Consider the following 21,086-nt stretch of genomic DNA (forward strand, 5'->3'; position numbering starts at 1 on the left):
ACGTCCAAAACTTATCTACTTTCCCGAACACTTTTGCTATTGTTTTGCCTCTAATTTGTGTATTTTGGATACAACTAACACAGATTAACGCTGTTTTCAGCAGAATTGCCCTGGTGTCTTATTTTTGTGTAGAAAATCAACTTTCAGGAAAATCCCCGGAAATAATTGCAATGGGCCTATTTTCACAGAAGACTTACGGAGCCAGAAGATGAGACGGAGGGGGGCCACGAGGTGCGCACACCACATGGCGGCGCGGTGGCCCCCTGGGCCGCACCGCCCTATGGTGGCGCCGCCTCGGCCAGCCCCCAACTCTCCCCTCTGGACTACTTAAAGCCCTTGACCTAAAAACGCATGGGGGGTTCGACCAATTTTCCAGAAGACATCCAGAACTCTGCCGCCGTCGCGAAACCCAATCTCGGGATCAGAAACTCCGTTCTGGCACCCTGCCGGGACGGGGAATTAGAGGAGATCATCGCCATCATCGCCACCGACGCCTCTCCATCAACCATCCATGCTTCCCCCATCCATGTGTGAGTAAATCCCTCGCTGTAGGCTGAAGGGGATGGTAGGGATTGGATGAGATTGTTCATGTAATAGCCATAAGATTGTTAGGGCATGGTGCCTAGTATCTGTTGTTGGTACTTGTATGATATTGTTGCAACTTTTATGCTTAATGCTTGTCACTAGGGCCGAGTGCCATGATTTCAGATCTGAACATGTTATTGATTCATGATGATATTCATTGTTTTATGATCTTACCTGCAAGTTGTATACACATATTGCTGTCCGGAACCCGAGACCCCAAAGTGATAGAAATTGGGACAACCGGAGGGGAAGGCTGTGATATGAGGATCACATGTGTTCACGGAATGTTTAATTACCAGTAGTTTCCCTAGAGGCCCGGCTATCACCGGCTGGTAGGACAAAAGATGTTGTGCAAGTTTCTCATTGCGAGCACGTATGACTATATACGGAACACATGCCTATGGTTATTTAGTACTTGGATACTGTTTTATTATTATCTGCAAATGCCTAGTCTTGATTATTACATGAGTTATCTTATCCATGCAGCGCCCGTTCATCCATCCCTATGCCTACAGTATTTTAATCCTGCTGTTTACTATAATCACTACTCTGTGTATTACATCGTCGCTTATATTTCACTACTGCTACTGCTATAAAACTGTTGCTACTGATAAACTATTGCGAGCAAGTATGTTTCCAGGTGCAGCTGAATTGACAACTCCGTTGTTAAGGCTTACAAATATTCTTTGGCTCCCCTTGTGTCGAATCAATAAATTGGGTTTTACTTCCCTCGAAGAATGCTGCGATCCCCTATACTTGTGGGTCATCACAAACATCTATCTGAACCCAATCCTAATAGAAACCCTAGCAGATCTAATCTATATGTCGTCGCAAATGCTCAAGCATGCATGTTCTGGCACAACGAGTACAAAGGTAAGAGGAAGAGGACGTTACCGCTATTGTCCCGATCGAAGACGAGGTCGAGTTCGCGGTCGAACTCGAGATGCCGGTGAAGACCGCGGTGCAGGTTGCGCTCGATGTCGCGGTGCTTCTCGCCATCGTCTCCTCCTCCGATACTAGTGCTCCTCCTTGCGGCGGTGCGGCGTATTGGTCGTCAGTAGGGGAACCGCCTTGGTGATGTGACAGTTTGGGGGGGTGAGTGAGGTCGCGAGTGAGACGAGGGAGAGGGGGCGGTGAGGCTAGTTATGGCGTGTGTCCCCGGAGGGACGTGGCGTTTCCGTCTCCCTTTCCCACGCGTGCAACCTTCTCGCGACAACGTGTCTGGCTCCACAGAAACTGCCATTCCAGACGTTCCTCCAGATCCTGTCCCAAGGTGCTTTAAAACTCGGTTCGTGCAACAACACGGTGGACTGCAGGCAACCAAACGGCTAGTTTCACCTCTTAGCCCATGCAAAAAAGGCATATGCGGGCTACTAAACGCGCCCTAGTGTAACTGGCTTAGTGAACACATCAACAATCAGATCTCTAGAAATGATGGAACGCACATCTAATGCACAAAAATCAACCCTCTCATCAAAAAAATTTGAAAGTTGATGTCGATATACTTAGTGCGGGCATGAAACACCGGACTAGCAGACATATATATACCGCTAAGATTATCGCATCATAGAACAGGTGGATGCGACTGATGAACGCCAAGCTCCTTTAAAACACATTGGATCCACGTAGCTTTAGCGGTGCCATTCGCCAATGCGTTGTATTTAGCCTCGATGCTGGAACGAGAAAAAACGGGTTGCCTGCTAGAATTCCACGAAATGAGATTACACTCACGAAAAATAGCAAAACCTCGATGGTCATCAGAACAGCCCCCGCACAATCCACGCCCACGGCCAGCCCGAGGCCGCACCACGGCGAGCAGTATCCGCGCCCGGGTGACCAGTAGCGGCGCGCTGGGTCAGTTGATCACCATGAGGAACCATGCAGTCCACCCTCTTCGCGCACAGCGCCTGTGCCGTCGCCAGCGAGGTGAGCATGTCCTTGGGAGCTTCTACGTCCATGACCGTCGCCGGAGCAGGGAGCGTGTCCTTGAGCGCTTCTACGTCCATGCCTACTACGTTACCGAGTGTGGGTGCGTCTTTGAGTGCTGATCATGTAATCATGTATGTGCGCTGAGGCTAGCCGGTATCTGTCTCTGAAACTGCATTTTTTTGGAAGCTGGCACTCACACGGCGGTTTGGATATGAATGAATTGAGGAAGTTTTTGGTACTGAGTTTAGTACTAGTTTGCACTCCTATATTTTCTTCTGGGGCACTTCAATTGCACTGAACAGACTGAGCTTGGTGGCCACTTATTGCACTGAGTCGGTAACAGACTGAGCACACTTGAATTGTGTAGCATCGTTGCAGCCCTGGGAGCCGAATGCGACAGCTGAGGCGTTTATGACTGAGCACTTCAAGTGTAGACTTGTAGTTGTAGTAAGTACAATGGGCTAGGAGTAGGATGAGAGTGGCCGAGAGACGTCAATGAATAGCTGGTACCGTCACCACTGTTTGAGGGAACTCTCAACATCACAAACTACAATCGCAAAATCTAATTATTGCCTGGGCACTGTCTTGTCTTACACGGTGCTCACCTTTCACGTCCGTCCGATTAACGATCACACGGCTCACTCGCTGCGGGGCAGGTAGGACCACGTGACACGCACGCACAATCCCCAATCCTCTTCATCTCTCACGGGCACACACACAGGAGACGGGAGGGATGGCTGCCGACGGCCCCCACGCGATCCGCCGTGCCCTGGAGAAGGCATGCGCCAGCCGGCCCAGCCCCGGCTGCCGCGCCCTGCCCTCCGCCTTCTTCCCGGCCTCCGACGCCGAGCCCGCCGCCTTGATCAGTGGGTGGTCCTCGCCTCCCTCTGCCTCCATGCCCACCCTTGAAGACATCGACGTCGTCGCCGCCGCCGAAGACCTCCTTCCGAGTTCGGGTCGACCTCGGGCCCTGGCCCGCCCTCTTATGGTGCTGGTGTCTAACCTCCGGAGCGGTATGGTTCGTGCTCCAGAAAGTCGTCGTGGGCGCCATCTTCGCCCTTCCGTCGCGGGCGCAGCCGCAGATTAGACAGTAAGCATTTCTTTTGCTTCAACAGTATGCATTTTCACGATTAAAATGTGCAAGGGATTGCTCATACGGATGTAGTATTGTACTCATAGGATGTATTTTTTTGCTCTGAAGTTATGGTTAGATTAGACACTAGGGATTTCTGATATTTTTTCGCATCAACAAGATGGAGTTTAAAGATTAAAATTTGCGAAATGGATGTAGTCGTTTCTACCAGGATGTAGTTATTTGTAACAGAACCACTTTGTTAATCAAATAAATGTTGTTAGTTGCTCATAAGCATGCATGCATTTGCATTTAAAATTTGAGAAATCTTGCACTCAAATGCTTTGAAACATTGTTCCAAATGTTGTATTTTGCTCTAATAAAATTTTGTGCAAAAATCCCCTCCAAATTTGGGTCAAAATACCCTAAAATCATCAAAATTTGGCCCTGTTTTTATTTTCCAGAGAAAACCCGAAAACCCAGGGGGTTATGGGCAAAATCGCCCCTGTCCTCTTCTCCACGCACGCAGGCACGCAGCTGCCTGGCGCGCCCCTCGTCGCCCGATGCTGCCGGCGGCCCGGATGGGCCTCGCCGCCCCCTGGACCCCTTTAAAGCTCCGCCGCGCCGCCAGGAGAACCCTAGCACGCCGCCCTCATCTCCTCCTTTCTTCTCTCGTGAGCCCCGCCGAAACCCTAGCTCGGCCAACCTCGCCGTCGCCGCCGTTACCGGCTTCCCCGCGGCCGCCCGAGCACCGCCACGAGGTCCGCCGGACTCCCTCGTCCTCCTCCGCCCACGCGCGCAAGGCGGGGGCCCCGAATCGCCGTGGCCGCGCTCGTCTTCCCCGCAGACGGCGGCGCTCACCGGCGTCGGTTCGCCGCCGTCCGGCCTCCTCCGGCGACGCCGTCAACCTCCACGTGCTCGCGGTGAGCTGCCGATGCTCGTGGTGCCCTTCCCTCCCCGATTGCTTCCTCTACCGGCCCGCACCGTGTGCCGGCGTCTGCCGCCGCGCGAGCTCGCGCGCCGGCCGTCTCCGGCGACCATTGCGGGCGGCGCCCACCAAATGGTTCCCCGAGTCGCCCTGCCCCTTTTGCCCCTGCCTCGCGCCCGATTGCGGGCTCAATCGCTCGATTGGAGCTCGACCGAGAGCTCCCAGGAGCTCATGGCCGCGCTGACGTCATGCTGACGTCAGCGTGAGGTCATATTTTCTTTTTCTATTTTCTGGTTATTTTCAGTAATTGTTAAATAATTCATATTAATTCAGAAAAATGCAAAGTTATATATCAATTCGATCAGAAAAACATTTCCTATTTACCTATCCATGTTTCATACATGTTTGAAACAATTAAGTATGGAGCTTATTAGAGAACCCTAATACACCCCTCTCATATGGCGGTGTCCGGTGCCGGAACCCCTTTAATCTGACGATGCAATTAGGGTTTTCCGAATTCCTTTAACATGACATATCATTCATATTGTATGCGCATTGCATTATGCCATGTCGTGATTGTTTGTTTCCCCTTTCCGGTATTTGGTTCTTCGCGATAGGATCTGAGCCGGAGTCCGACGTCAACGCCACCGAAGAACAGTACTCATCCGCTGAGGGACAAGGCAAGCCCTAACCTGGTTCATCTATGATTTCGAAATGCTTTTATCTGTGGTTCCTACATATCGCATACGATTCAACTGTCTTTTATCGATAGATAGAGTTACCCTATCTACTGTATGTCCGACCTTTGTAGCCTCGATACCCTGATCCACTGCTCCTAGCATAACTAGGTTTGGCATGTGTGCGTCGCGAGAGCCTTTATCTCTTATGCTTAGCCATGCTTAGTTTGTTACGCTTCTACTCCGGTCTTCGGACTGGAGCCTTACAAGGAAATGAATCTAGCATGACAGGTTGACGTGGTAAGTATAGAGATGATGATAAATATGATTAAAGGCTCAGACGAGAGGCCACATTGGGATGTGGTGGGTTGTTTCGTTTCTGCCGACCCTAGGAACCGGGTTCTCGCCTCTTGAACCAAGACCGAGCGTACAACCACACGAGGCCCTATTATGGTACCCTCTCGACTCACTAACTTGCCTAGTAGATTCCATGAGTCACATAGTTTGCGCGTTACCTGGTCATATGCATTGCATTTTGCTTGGGGGTTAAAGGTACATAACAGGTAGGTAAGCGTGGCCGTGGTGGCTGGGGGTTGCGGCCTCTGGGGAAACCCACCTCGCCTCACATCGTTAAGGACCGACTTCGGGACTTGACCCGTTACGGCGGAACAATCCTTAGCGCGTGACTCATGGTCTCGGCGACAGCAAGGTAAAGGTCGTGGTCGACCACCCTCTGCCGGCTCTCCAAGGAAGAGAGCTAATATATATTGGCATTAAGAGTCGGTTGGCGCGTGTGGGTAAAGTTGTGCACCCCTGCAGGGTTATGAATCTTTTCGAAAAGCCGTGTCCACGGTTATGGACGACTTGGGAACGGACGTGGAGATCATAGAGAACCTGAACCTAATCGTAAAACTTGGCAACCAATGTGTGTTTACGGACACCTTCTTCGGGTGTTGAGGGGGTGATCCGAGGATAGTGATTCGAGATGATGAAGTTTGGTGGATACAATATGATGATCAATAGAGATAGAGATGTCGCTCTCTTATCCCCTTTCAAAGGTTCTGAGTAGTCGAGCTTCTCTTCTCTCTTATCTTACAAAGGAAAACTGGCTTTACGCAAAAGAAGATCTACCAGAAAGCCCGCATACCCGATTTGCTAAAAGGTTGTACTAAGTCTTGCTGAGTCCCTGTACTCAGCTTTGCATGCTTTTGTTTCAGATGAAGTCTCTGCAGCCGAAGGTGGTTTCTACGTTAACATCGATGGTTAGTTTGGAGTTCCTGTGCAGCCTGCGACTTATGGGCTGGGACGTCGCTTTATGTTATGGCTTCTTAAGCCCTTTGCTATCTTGTTATTTAGAATAACATAATTTGCTTCTGTTGCTTGTTGAATGTTGGGTCAGTGACCTCTGCGTGTAATAATTTGGATCTTACTCTGTTAAGAGTTGTAATATATTCTTTTGAGTCGTAGAGTCACTGTTGTGTTACCGATTCTCTCACTGTAGTCTCTCGAGCTCAAAGTTAGGCTTATGTCGGACGAAGATCTGGTATTTGTCTAACCCTGATCCCGGGGGTGCCACATTATTGCCCAAATTTTACACCCTGATTATGCTCGCATGAATATAACTTCAAGAATTTTGTACTTGCAAATGCACTCATGGGACTCAGTTTTTTCCCCTACCAGTACCAGACTGTGAGCTCTAAGCCTCTAATACATGATGCAGAATCCATGGTTGCTTCGCACGTCTGCAGGGCAACGGTACCGGTGGGTGTGGGAGCCTGGGAAGCGGAGCTGGTTACCGGCTGCAAGGCTTCACAAGGGTTCTGCTAGGTGGATCTCAGTCTGCTGTCCTTATTTTCGTTCAGGTAGGGTTCCGGATTGATTTTCGCAGTTCGGTTTGCTTCGATGGCAGTGAGTCCCCTGCGGCCTCCTATGTGTGTTTTTCGCTGGGAGATTTTGCATCTATAGAACACTAAAATCTCGATGTAATCGGATGTTTCTGTCATTTGATCTAGGTTGATTTTGGAAGGGAATCTGAAATTGTAGCTTGAGCGATTCGTTAGTACAACTACAGAGGGACAAGTTCGTCCACAGATCAAGGTGAGAGGACTTTCTATTTGGGCCATATTAATATCTGTCTGTGTTTAGGTTACGTTTTGGTCAGTTCAGCGTGTTTGTGTTCATGAGTACAACTATTGAGGGACAGGGATGTAACTAGACTTGTGTGTGTTCTTAAGCATGTATCATGGTATTAATCATCGTGGCTAACTGGCTATGCTTTTATGTACATTTTTTTTGGCACACAAGATGTAGCTTTTTAAATATTTTTTGGAAACTGCAATTTTAAGGATGTAGCTTCTGTAGGATGAAACTTTAATATTCAGGGGTGACTTTGGGATGCACAAAAAATGTTCTATATGAGATTCATTAGGTTATGATGTAACTTATTTTGGAAACTGCAATTTCATGGATGAAACTTTAATATTCAGGGTGTAGTTTACAGCGTTCGGGATTCAAAATAATTTAGTTCATGAAATTCACTAGTTTACGGTAGCTGGGCATGTGTCGGTCCGGGCCGGGCCTCGGGCCGGCCCGAGGTAAGCCCGACGCAAAAAATCCGGCCCAAGCCCGGCCCGGCCAAATACCCACCAAGCCCGTCGGGCCGCGGGCCGGGCCGTAGTGTAAAATGCTGTTTTCGGGCTACCCAGGCCCGGCCCGGCAGTCGGGCCAACATTTCTCGGCCCAGGCCCGAGTTTTTCGGGCCGGGCCTCGGGCCGGGCTGCCCATGGCCAGGTATGGGTGTAACCAACTAGCCATTATTAAGTCTTTCCCTCTTATGATGTACTTTTTAATATTCAAGATGTAATAATTTTTATGCAAACTGTATCTTTCATTGCATAATTTATGATGTAATTCACAACATTGTTTATTGGCATTTTGGATTAAAAATAAGATGTAAATAGTATGAAAAATTCTAGTTATTGGGATGTAGTTTTAATATACATACAAACTAATGTGCAAAATTCTACTTTCTAGGATGTAAATAGTTTGCAAAATTCTAATTATTAGGATGCAATTATACATGCAAACTGTTTCTACCAGTATGTAGTTATCTAAACATGATGTAGTTTTTGACTTCTCATTCATGATGTAGTTCTTTTTTCAGTTTTAAAAGGATGTAGTTTCATTTTCTTATTTATTTTCATGCGAGAATATGTCATCATGTAGTTCTGATGGATGTAATATTAACTTAGTTCTGATAGATGTTCTTATAGTTCACCATGGATAAACATGTTCATGGTTTCTTCATAGTCTATTTTGGTACTTCTATTTTTGCACTGGAGTAAGTTCTTAATGTTACATATACTGGAGGCAATTCTTTTTCTTTCTACTTCAAAAGTTAATAAGATCTAGCCACGGGGGCACAAATCGTAAGAACTTACTTTTATAGGATGTACTTTGTGCAAAAACTTGATAAAATCATTTTTGTCTATGGGGATACCTCTGTGTGACCTGATTATCTCTCGAACGATATTATTTAATCGTTTCGTGTGTATGCTCCTCTACGAACATAGTTACATGTCATTTAACCGCTTTTCTCTCAACCCTGAGATGGCCCTGGAGTCCGTCTTCTTAGTTATGATGCAGCTCCTTTGCCTTACAGCTGGCGCTTCCTGCTTATTTATATCCTCATTCTTGCCACTCTTGTTTCAAACAAAGATGCATTTCTCCTTTTGCTTGTCCAAGGTATAATTCCACGAGGTGCTGGTCTTAATGGAAAACCCATATGTTTTGCATATTTGTTGTAGTGTAATTTTGCTGCTTCCCAGAAATCAAAAATCATGCCAGGGTAGTGGGTCTTGGGTGGATTCTGATTGCTTTGTGTAGACTGAACCTCGTCATTGCTAGCAGATTCTTCACTAGAAAGTCTTTGGCTTGTCCCATCCCCTGTGTCAGCAGATGGAAGGGTGCTGCTGTTTGGATGACTAGTAGTGGGCTTATTTTCACTGTCAACATCACCAGGCTCGTTGTGGTTCATCCAATGGCACTTCATCTTATTGTATCTGGCCTGTAACTGCTGCTCCAAGTTCTTGCATTTCCACATCTGGTTCTCCTTGTTGATTTGGCATTTCCACATCTGGTTCTCCTTGTTCATTTCGCATTTCCACATCTGTTTCTGCGGGTTGATTCAGGTTTAAAACTACAACTCGAACAAGACCATACATATCTGCAATAAAAGTTCTTTATGTCAGTACACATTCTTTTTTTTTTTGCTACATTCACAATGCATACATGTTTGTTATACAACATCACATCTAACTGAATTATTTCTCTCTTTATGTAGTTTTACATAAAGACACAGCACAAGGTATAAAGGGAACACATCAATTCTGCTCAAGACTTGTACTTTGTCACCTACAAAACATCTGCATAATATCGTTGTGGTAGCTGTGACAATGTTTCTGCTTAAAAAAACCGAAACAATATGTTTGTATTTAGACTTCCAATTTTGCCACAGGAGCAAGATAATGAACAAGTTTCTTACATTCCTTGTCTCTGCTGTACTTTTCAAGTTGAATTTTTTTCTTCATGCCCCTAAATTACATCCCAGATAATATGCATATTACCAATGTTGTGTTGGTACTAGGATGTACATCATCTTTATGGACCTGTTTCGCAGGAAAAATGTGTCACACAAACAGGCTCGCCAAAACATCGATGCGGAGTTTCGTCCCATTTCAGATGATGGTCGTCGGCTTCTCCTTCGGCGCGACGGTGCGCGTCTTCGTCGGCGCCTTCGCTGCCTTCGCCGGAGCCCTTCTCTTCGGTGGCATGGCTCGGCGGTGAGGGTTTTTCGGGTGCGAGGCTGGATGGAAGATTGAGCAGCTGGCGGGAGAAATGAGCGGCGGAGGGGACGGGGTTTTGGGGGAGAAGATGTATATTTTGTTGGTGTGTAGCTGACAGGCGGTTCCCACGCCCAAATTTTTCAGCCCGGCGAAGGGGCTGGCACGGGGTTGCCGGCGCTTCTATCGCCACACTATGAAGTGTGGCGCCCGTGGCATCGGCGCCACACAAATAGGCTCGCCAAAACGGCTAGGTCCCAGGAGATTTGTCTTACAGTATGTTTTGTGCAAACATAAGTGGCTGTGTGCCGCCCTTCCGAGCGGCGCCACAGTTTCACCGTGTGGCGCCGATGGGAGCGGCGCCACACATCCTGCCACGTTAGATCGGTGCACACATCAGCGTCGAGGCTCGACGCCACGTCGGATGGGGGAGTGACGCCGGACGCACGTGCGCCACACCTGACTGTGTCGCCAATGTGATGGCGCCACACAAAAGGGTTAGATGGGTGAAATAGTTTGGCTGGAGGGTCAATTTGTGCTATATTTTCAGAAAAAGTTATTTTTTTGTAAATTGCCCGGTTTTGGAGGACCTGGGTGCGCGGGTGTCTTTTTCTTTTCTTCAAGCCCATTTAGACTCCCGTGCTATGCGACCAGCGTGCCAAAATCCAGAAAGGGAAAGGGCCAGGGCACCTTTTCCGTTTCAGGTGCTTGTCTGATTCCGACAGGGGGAGCACTGCGGAGCGCAAAACAGTGCCCGCGCACTCCCTAGCCACGTCCAACTACAATCTAGTTGCGGTGCACCTCACTTTGTATGGTATCCTACCATGCTTCTCGGCCCAGCAACCAGCATATACTCCTCGTCGGGAGAATATTTGGGCCTATTTAATAGAGAACGCTTCTCAGAGCTGTTGGCAGCCCATTTTAGGAGAGCACATACTTTTGGAGAAGAAGCCAAAGGCCCTGCTTTTATAAATGTCACACAAAGTGAGCTGGGAACACCGGCATATAGGGCGATTTACACAGAAATAATCCAAAAGTGAAAGAAAAGCATAAACTAACCCCCCGGCCAAACTATTTCACCCATCTAACCCTTTTGTGTGGCGTCCCTCCTATCGGCGCCACACATGGCAGTGTGGCGCCCGTCCTGCCGGTGCCACTCTATCAGCCGACGTGGCGTCCTCGATGATGAGCTGGTGCGCCAATCCGACGTGGCAGCATGTGTGGCGCCCCTCCCATCGGCGCCACACATGCATTTGTAATTGCCCAAAATATACTGTAAGACAAACCATCTGGGACTTAGCCGTTTTGCGACCCTGTTTGTGTGGCGCCGATGCCACGGGCGCCACACAAAGAGGCTCGCCAAAACGGCTAAGGACTAATCGTCCGGAGCCCCTGGATGTTTTCGACCCAAGAGTTGATATATGTTGGCATGTGTGGCGCCGATTCCACGGGCGCCACACAGTGCAATGTGGCGCCAGTGGGAAGGGTGCCACACATTGACTTGTGTTAAACCAATGAAAAATCCTACCATACTCCAACAGTTTTGAATACAACATTGGACAGCATTCTTGCCTTACTTAAACAGTTTGGAACACAACAATAGCAATTTCAGAACATACACATATAATACTTCATAGCTCACATCGTAGCACGTAGATTCAAACAACACGTAGCATTACAGACATGGTTCGAAATGACATAGGGTTCACAACACGATACTTATGAAGATAGAGTTCACAACAACACGTAGCAAATCCTAGTATCGTCCTCGACGTGCCGTCCTCACGGGCTGCTTCCGGACGGCCATCATTTTCGTCTGCTGTCGTGGCTCTTGTTGCTGCTGCTCCTCCTCCTCTGAAGATAACGGCTCGTCGTTCCTCATCCTCGACAAAGATGATCTCCGCGGCGGCGCCTCATCCTCCTCAATGACAACCTTCTTTCCCCGGTTGACATAATCTTCCGGAGTGTACCGGTTTGGAGCCTTGCCCATTGGCTTCAACTGGTAAGCTGACCGTGGGGCTTGCTTCTTGCCGCGACTAATGCTTTGATTCAAAATTTCGTCGTCGTCAGGAATCTTTACAAACATGAACACATGAGATTACAAAAGTTGAAATTAGTAAGAACATGTTTGACAGCAATAAAATAGTCCATACCTCCGGCTCTTCAGAAGAGGATGTAGGAATTTCGGCGTCGCGGCAACCTAGCAAGTTGGCTAACTACCGCATCTTTCGTGCAGTGTTCTGCGTCATGGAAGTCATGGTTACAAAGCCACCGGAACATAATAGCGTACATTCAAAGTTGGTGATCATACCTTAATGAAATGCCGCAACGATCCGACAGGCTTTTCATCTCTATGGCTCTGATCCCACATAACCTCGCACTCGTCAGCTGTTTTTTGTATCTCCGACCGCTGTGACAAACATAGTATACAAAATTTAAGCGAGCACATGGCAATCTAGATGATGTACTAGTTAATGAGAGAATCCATGTAATATCCCAGGTAATGGGGTTACAAAAATAGAGGAAACAGAGGTGTGCATTGCATTCATGCATAGAAAATCCAGGGAATTTTCGCGCTTTAAAGTAAAACAGTCACAGTAACTGAAGTTTCACTTGACCTTGGTGGAATTGAAGTAGCTCATCAAGTCAAGCGCTATAAACCTCAATGTGACTTTCATAAAACCTTGTTTTGGGTAGAGATGACTTGATCTAAGGGGTTAGATCAAATGGAACAAATAATCAACACAACAACACTTTACTCAATGATCAATTGCTTGATCTTATAAAAGATCATAACATGGAATCCCTTGCCATAACATATGAACCTACAATTAATTGGAAATCAAGTAACAATAATTGGAGAAACTATTCTTGACTATCTTCTCCATGTATTAAACTAATCCATGCTCTTACCATAAAACCTAAGATACCCATTCTACTTTAATCTTGGAAATAAGACAAGGAGATCCAACTAAGGAATATAATTCTTCTCTATTCCAGATAGCTTTACTTCAAACCTAAAGAGGTGAGAGTCCTATTTTATTTAGGAAAGCAATGCCAAACCTTGAGGCAAACCTTGGATATAAATATCCATATGATCACAACATCATCTTCAAGAGGAACCCTATAGTATTATTGAAGTCATTCTCAAATGAGAGAGACCACTCATACTAAACCAATTAAGCTAGACAAATGGAACCTGGGCCTAGATACCTAAGGGGATATCAGGAGTACACCATAAAATCTAGAATAATCCATTCCTATATAAGAGAGCTCAAGTTATGGTGTTACACTCAAGTTAATAAGGCAACCATAGAAGTCCCATCCTAGAAAGTAAAATATGAGTGTGATACGTCTCCAACGTATCTATAATTTCTGATGTTCCATGCTTGTTTTATGACAATACCGACATGTTTTGTTCACACTTTATGTCATTATTATGCGTTTTCCGGAACTAACCTATTGACGAGATGCCGAAAGGCCAGTTGCTGTTTTCTGCTGTTTTTGGTTCCAGAAAGGCTGTTCGGGCAATATTGTCGGAATTGGACGAAATCAACGCCAAACCTCCTATTTTTCCCGGAAGGCTCCAGAACACCGAAGAAGAGTCGGAGAGGGGCCAGGGGGCCACCACACCATAAGGCGGCGCGGGCCAGACCCTGGCCGCGCCGGCCTAGGGTGAGGCCACCCTGTCAGCCCTCATGCGCCGCCTCTTCGCCTATATAACCCCTTTCGACCTAAAAACGCAGTACCAATTGACGAAACTCCAGAAAGACTCCAGGGGCGCCGCCACCGTCGCGAAACTCCAATTCGGGGGACAGAACTCTCTGTTCCGGCACCCTGCCGGGACGGGGAATTGCCCCCGGAGTCATCTCCACCGCCGTCTCCACCGCCATCTTCACCGCCATCGCTGTCTCCATGATGAGGAGGGAGTAATTCACCCCCGAGGCTGAGGGCTCCGCTGTAGCTATGTGGTTAATCTCTCTCTCATGTACCTCAATACAATAATCTCATGAGCTGCTTTACATGGTTGAGATTCATATGAGTTTTGTATCACAATTCATCTATGTGCTACTCTAGTGATGTTATTAAAGTAGTCTATTCCTCCTCCATGATGTAATGTTGGCAGTGTGTGCATCATGAAGTACTTGGTTTATGCTATGATAGTGATCTCTTGTAGATTATGAAGTTAACTATTACTATGATGGTATTGATGCGATCTATTCCTCCTTTCATAGTGTGAAGGTTACGGTGTGCATGCTATGTTAGTACTTGGTTTGGTTGTGTTGATCTATCTTGCACTCTAAGGTTATTTAAATATGAACATTGAATTGTGGAGCTTGTTAACTCCGGCATTGAGGGTTCGTGTAATCCTACGCAATGGTGTTCATCATCCAACAAGAGTGTAGAGTATGCATTTATCTATTCTGTTATGTGATCAATGTTGAGAGTGTCCACTAGTGAAAGTATGATCCCTAGGCCTTGTTCCTAAATACTGCTATCGCTGCTTGTTTACTGTTTTACTGCGTTTCTACTGCCTGCTATATCACCATTCATCACTACGCGCCAGCAAGCACTTTTCTGGCACGGTTGCTACTGCTCATATATATTCATACCACCTGTATTTCACTATCTCTTCGCCGAACTAGTGCACCTATTAGGTGTGTTGGGGACACAAGAGACTTCTTGCTTTGTGGTTGCAGGGTTGCTTGAGAGGGATATCTTTGACCTCTTCCTCCCTGAGATCGATAAACCTTGGGTGATCCACTTAAGGGAAATTTGCTGCTGTTCTACAAACCTCTGCTCTTGGAGGCCCAACACTGTCTACAAGAATAGAAGCTCCCATAGACATCAAGCTATTTTCTGGCGCCGTTGCCGGGGAGGAAAGGTAAAAGGCACTCATACTCCGGTTCCAGGTAACAGTACTTTTCTGGCGCCATTGTGTTTGTGCTCGAAGCTATTTCCTTTAGATCCTGCAATTGCATCTTTTTGTTTCTTGTTTTACACTAGTTAGGCATAATGGAATATAACTATGAGCTTCTTAATTTATTTCCTAAGCTAAGACATGAATTGTGTGATGCGAAAATTAAAGAACCTATGGAACCTCATTTGCATGCTAGTAGCAATATTATTGGTATGAACGCAATCACTGCTAATGCTATGAATAAGTCTAAGCTTGGGGAAGCTAGTTTCTGTGATCTTTTTGGCTTCCCATCTTTAGGGGAGAAAATTTGTTCTGATAATGCTTTATCTCCCATATGCGATAACTCTAATGATGCTTCTGATATTTTGAATCCACCTGCTGAAAGTATTCCGTATAAAATACCTATGAAAATTATTGAACGCGTTATGGATAACCGCTATAAAGGGGATGGAACTATCCATCCTGGAGATCATTTACTGTTTTTGCATGAATTATGCGGGTTATTCAAGTGTTCAGGTATCTCTATGGATGAAGTGAAGAAGAAGCTATTCTCTATTTCGCTGTCTGGTAAAGCGGCGCATTGGTATAAATTGTTGGAGAATAGTCATTCTCTTGGTTGGGAGGAAATTGTACCTCTCTTTTATTCTAAATTTTATCCTCCTCATGAAGTGCATATTGATAGGAATTATATTTATAACTTTTATCCTCGTGATGGAGAAAGTATTTCCCAAGCGTGGGGGAGATTGAAGTCACTAATGCTCAAATGTCCCATTCATGAGCTCCCCCGTAATGTTATTGTTAATAATTTTTATGCGAGGCTTTCAGGACAACACAAGGACTATCTGGATGCCTGTTCGGAGGGATCTTTCACAAGCAAGGAGGTTGAAGCTAGGTGGGATCTTCTTGATCGGATTGAGGAGAACGCTGAAGGATGGGAGAACGACAAAGGTAAAGAGTCAGGTATAAATTATGATTATGAATGCATTTAAGCTTTTATGGATACCGATAAATTTCGAAATATGAGTGCTACTTATGGTCTTGACTCTCAAGTTGCTGCAAATCTTTATAAAGCCTTTGCTTCTCATTTTGAATTGCCTAAAAAGAATTTTGATAAGTATCATGAACCTTTTAAAGAGGCTTGCATGAAGAATGAAATTGTTGTTAATTATTGCAATAAGCATGCTCAAACTCCTAAGAATGCTATTTCTTATAAGCATGTTAATTTTTGTGGAATACATAGACCTTGTGGAATTAATCAAATCAAAGATGAATATTGTTTCCATCATGCTAATGAAAAAACTAGAAAGTGGTTTAGGGCTTTAGATGATCTTGGTAAAAAAGTTTGTGCCCTCTATCCTTTTATTTGTGAAGTTTGCCATGAAGTGGGTCATTTTAATTTTCAATGCTCCTCCAATGATAATTTGAACCCAATGAGTGCTGAAAATTTGTATTGTGATGATGAAATTACTCCTAATCAGCATGATGAACTTACTTTATTTTTGGGGTGTGAAGAACTGTCGCAAAAAATCTCTTTGTTACATATGAGTGATCTTGATATTGATGATGTCCTGCATGGGTGTTTTTCTTATTGCATTGATAATAGCCATACAAATACTTACATACAAAATATTTTAGAAGATGACACCTTGCCAAAATATGATAGGACCACTGTGTGTTTTCAACTAATTAATGAAAAAGGAGGGATCCTCCCAAGTTTCTTCTATTGTTTCTGAAAGTAAATCAGGTTATGCGGACAAACCACCCTTCAAGCCTCTTCCTCCTAAAGAAGGGAATGAGGAGAAGGAAGAGAAGAAGAAGAAGAAGAAGAAGAAGGGAACGAAGAAGAAGAAGAAGAAGAAGAAGGAGAAGGAGAATAAAAAGAAAGAGGTAACGGCGTATCCTCGCGTGAATGAGATAACGCTAGGTAACCGTAAGTATGTTGCTCCTAATAATTATTGTGATAATGAATCTGAATACGATGATATTCCTATGCCCTTTACATACATTAGCGATCATGATTTGAATGGGCACATTACTTTTGATATTGCAAATCTCTGGGAAACTAATTCTGAAAATGATGATGATAATAATTGCCATAGTGTCAGTGCTATCCATGCTTCCTCCCATAATGATATAGAAAGCTCTAAGCTTGGGGAAGAGGTGTTTGAAAATCCTTTAGCTACTGGTCATTATGTTCTTGATACATCTCCTTCTAATAACAATGATGGTGTGGACACAGATAAACCGACTGTGAAAGATAACTATTCTATTTCTTATGATGACACTGTGCCTCCGACCTTTGATGATTATTATAAAGAATGCTATGATATAGGTTATAACTATCCTTATGAAACTTGTCATAGTCATGATTGGATTACCAAAAACAATTCTTTTAATATGCAACTTGTTTACCATGTTCAAATTCTTGATAATAATCTTGCTCCAATTATTATTAATGAGAATAACTCTTCTTATGCCAAAATTAATGATACTTCTATGCATATGAACCATGATAAGAATGTTTTAAGTGATGGGTATATTGTGGATTTCATCAATGATGCTACTGAAATTTATTATGAGAGAGGGAAATATGGTTATATGCACCTTAATAATATTAAGTTTCCCCTCTTTATGTTGAGAATCTTGAAGTTACTCGTGTTTTACCTCTTATGCTTGTCACTTTGTTCTTCATGAATTCATTTGTGTACAAGACTCCTATTCATAGGAAGCATGTTAGACTTAAATGTGTTTTGAATTTGCTTCTTGATGCTCTCTTTTTGCTCCAAATACTATTTCCTGCGAGTGCAACATTAAAACTGCTGAGCCCATCTTAATGGCTATAAAGAAAGAACTTCTTGGGAGATAACCCATGTGTTATTTTGCTACAGTACTTTGTTTTATATTTGTGTCTTGGAAGTTGTTTAATACTGTAGCAACCTCTCCTTATCTTAGTTTTGTGTTTTGTTGTACCAAGTAAAGTCGTTGATAGTAAGGTTCATACTAGATTTGGATTACTGCGCAGAAACAGATTTCTTTGCTGTCACGAATCTGGGCAAAATTCTCTGTAGGTAACTCAGAAAATTATGCCAATTTACTTGAGTGATCCTCAGATATGTACGCAACTTTCATTCAATTTGAGAATTTTCATTTGAGCAAGTCTGGTGCCTCAATAAAATTCGTCTTTATGGACTGTTCTGTTTTGACAGATTCTGCCTTTTATTTCGCATTGCTTCTTTTGCTATGTGGGATGGATTTCTTTGTTCCATTAACTTCCAGTAGCTTTGAGCAATGTCCAGAAGTGTTAAGAATGAATGTGTCACCTCTGAACATGTGAGTTTTTGATTATGCACTAACCCTCTAATGAGTTGCTTTGAGTTTGGTGTGGAGGAAGTTTTCAAGGGTCAAGAGAGGAGGATGATACAATGTGATCAAGAAGAGTGAAAAGTCTAAGCTTGGGGATGCCCCGGTGGTTCATCCCTGCATATTTCAAGAAGACTCAAGCATCTAAGCTTGGGGATTCCCAAGGCATCCGCTTCTTCATCGACAAATTATCAGGTTCCTTCTCTTGAAACTATATTTTTATTCGGTCACATCTTATGTACTTTACTTGGAGCGTCTGTATGTTTTTGTTTTTGTTTTTGTTTGAATAAATGCTTGTGTGGGAGAGAGACACGCTCCGCTGGTTCGTATGAATACATGTGTTCTTAGCTTTTAATGTTCATGGCGAAGGTTGAAACTGCTTCGTTAATTGTTATATGGTTGGAAACGGAAAATGCTACATGTAGTAATTGGTGTGATGTCTTGAATAACTTGATACTTGGCAATTGTTGTGCTCTTGTTTAAGCTCTTGCATCATATACTTTGCACCTATTAGTGAAGAAATACATAGAGCTTGTTAAAATTTGGATTGCATGAGTGGTTTCTCTAGAGTCTAGATATTTTCTAGTGAGGTGTTTGAACAACAAGGAAGACGATGTATAGTCTTATAATGCTTGTAATATGTCTTTTATGTAAGTTTTGATTTACTAGTTCATGCTTGTGTTTGCTTCAAACAACCTTGCTAGCCTAAGCCTTGTATCGAGAGGGAATACTTCTCATGCATCCAAAATACTTGAGCCAACCACTATGCCATTTGTGTCCACCATACCTACCTACTACATGGTATTTCTCCGCCATTCCAAAGTAAATTGCTTGAGTGCTACCTTTAAACAATTCAAAATTTATCACCTCTGATTTGTGTCAATGTTTTATAGCTCATGAGGAAGTATGTGGTGTTTATCTTTCAATCTTGTTGGGCAACTTTCACCAATGGACTAGTGGCTTCATCCGCTTATCCAATAATTTTGCAAAAAGAGCTGGCAATGGGATTCCCAGTCCCAAATTAATTAACAAAAATAGACACTCCTCCATGGTATGTGATTGTTGGACGGCACCCGAAGGATTCGGTTAGCCATGGCTTGTGTAAGCAAAGGTTGGGAGGAGTGTCATCATAATAAAACTAAAATAAAAAGGCACTCCTTCATGGTATGAGATTGTTGGCAGGCACCCGAGGATTCGGTTAGCCATGGTTTGTGAAAGAAAGGTTGGAAGGAGTGCCACCCAAAAATAAAATAAAATGGGAGCCGCTCTTTGAAGGTTTGTCTGGCAAGGGGGTTAGAGTACCCGCTACCATTCGTTGACAACAACATACACCTCTCAAAACTTTATTTTTATGCTCTCTTTATGTTTTCAAAATAAAAGCTCTAGCACAAATATAGCAATCGATGCTTTCCTCTTTGAAGGACCATTCTTTTACTTTTATTGTTGAGTCAGTTCACCTATCTCTCTCCACCTCAAGAAGCAAACATTTGTGTGAATTGTGCATTGATTCTTACATACTTGCTTATTGCACTTGTTATATTTCTTTGCATTGACAACTATCCATAAGATATACATGTTACAAGTTGAAAGCAACCGCTGAAACTTAATCTTCCATTGTGTTGCTTCAATGTCTCTACTATGAATTTATTGCTTTATGAGTTAACCCTTATGCAAGACTTATTGATGCTTGTCTTGAAAGTACTATTCATGAAAAGTCTTTGCTATATGATTCAATTGTTTACTCATTGCATTTACATTGTTTCGAATCGCTGCATTCATCTCATATGCTTTACAATAGTATGATTAAGATTATGTTGGTAGCATGTCACCTCAGAAATTATCTTTTATCGTTTACCTACTCGAGGACGAGTAGGAACTAAGCTTGGGGATGCTGATACGTCTCCAACGTATCTATAATTTCTGATGTTCCATGCTTGTTTTATGACAATACCGACATGTTTTGTTCACACTTTATGTCATTATTATGCGTTTTCCGGAACTAACCTATTGACGAGATGCCGAAAGGCCGCTTCTTTTCTGCTTTTTGGTTCCGTAAAGGCTGTTCGGGCAATATTCTCGGAATTGGACGAAATCAACGCCAAACCTCCTATTTTTCCCGGAAGGCTCCAGAACACCGAAGAAGAGTCGGAGAGGGGCCAGGGGGCCACCACACCATAAGGCGGCGCGGGCCAGACCCTGGCCACGCCGGCCTAGGGTGAGGCCACCCTGTCAGCCCTCCTGCGCCGCCTCTTCGCCTATATAACCCCTTTCGACCTAAAAACGCAGTACCAATTGACGAAACTCCAGAAAGACTCCAGGGGCGCCGCCACCGTCGCGAAACTCCAATTCGGGGGACAGAACTCTCTGTTCCGGCACCCTGCCGGGACGGGGAATTGCCCCCGGAGTCATCTCCACCGCCGTCTCCACCGCCATCTTCACCGCCATCGCTGTCTCCATGATGAGGAGGGAGTAATTCACCCCCGAGGCTGAGGGCTCCGCTGTAGCTATGTGGTTAACCTCTCTCCCATGTACCTCAATACAATAATCTCATGAGCTGCTTTACATGGTTGAGATTCATATGAGTTTTGTATCACAATTCATCTATGTGCTACTCTAGTGATGTTATTAAAGTAGTCTATTCCTCCTCCATGATGTAATGTTGGCAGTGTGTGCATCATGAAGTACTAGGTTTATGCTATGATTGTGATCTCTTGTAGATTATGAAGTTAACTATTACTATGATGGTATTGATGCGATCTATTCTTCCTTTCAT

At 44.5% G+C, this 21,086-nt stretch overlaps 1 long non-coding RNA gene across 1 annotated transcript; it reads left to right on the forward strand.

Moving 5' to 3' along the window:
* Window positions 1-3,190: 3,190 nt before the first annotated feature.
* On the forward strand, window positions 3,191-9,733 carry LOC127301924 (uncharacterized). Its single transcript, XR_011745500.1, has 5 exons — window positions 3,191-3,604; window positions 5,132-5,194; window positions 6,912-7,053; window positions 7,204-7,288; window positions 9,534-9,733. It is a non-coding gene; the product is annotated as an uncharacterized lncRNA (long non-coding RNA).
* The last annotated feature ends 11,353 nt before the right edge of the window (window positions 9,734-21,086 follow it).

Source organism: Lolium perenne, chromosome 5 (genome assembly GCF_019359855.2).
Source record: "Lolium perenne isolate Kyuss_39 chromosome 5, Kyuss_2.0, whole genome shotgun sequence".
NCBI classification, from domain to species: Eukaryota; Viridiplantae; Streptophyta; class Magnoliopsida; order Poales; family Poaceae; genus Lolium; species Lolium perenne.